This window comes from Penaeus monodon, chromosome 15 (assembly GCF_015228065.2).
Source record: "Penaeus monodon isolate SGIC_2016 chromosome 15, NSTDA_Pmon_1, whole genome shotgun sequence".
In the NCBI taxonomy this organism is placed as follows: domain Eukaryota; kingdom Metazoa; phylum Arthropoda; class Malacostraca; order Decapoda; family Penaeidae; genus Penaeus; species Penaeus monodon.
The window spans coordinates 32,268,423-32,268,708 of NC_051400.1; the positions used below are offsets into that span (position 1 = coordinate 32,268,423).

Below are 286 nucleotides of genomic sequence, written 5' to 3' on the forward strand. Positions count from 1 at the left end.
AGATGAATGAAGTTACGATTTTTTGTCACAAATCACTAATTGCTATATGTTTATTAAGTTGATTTATTTCAATATCAAAATCAATAAAAACAAAAATACATGCTGCAAATCTATTTACACTTGTATAGGGTTAATATAACAAATGTTAAAAAAAAAACTTATTAAACTTAACTTTAGTAAGAACATAAAAGTAGCTTCAACATAATACCCTACTGGTTATTTCCTAATATCAGTTCCATGAAGTCTGGAGGGTTTCATTCATACCTAAAGCAATATGGTTTTACAC

General features: G+C 26.2%; 1 protein-coding gene across 1 annotated transcript in view; it reads right to left on the reverse strand.

Annotated features, from left to right (window-relative positions):
- The window catches only part of LOC119581951 (dedicator of cytokinesis protein 7-like), a gene marked incomplete in the record, with an annotated part of 118,380 nt that overhangs the window by 14,390 nt on the left and 103,704 nt on the right, over positions 1 to 286 (reverse strand).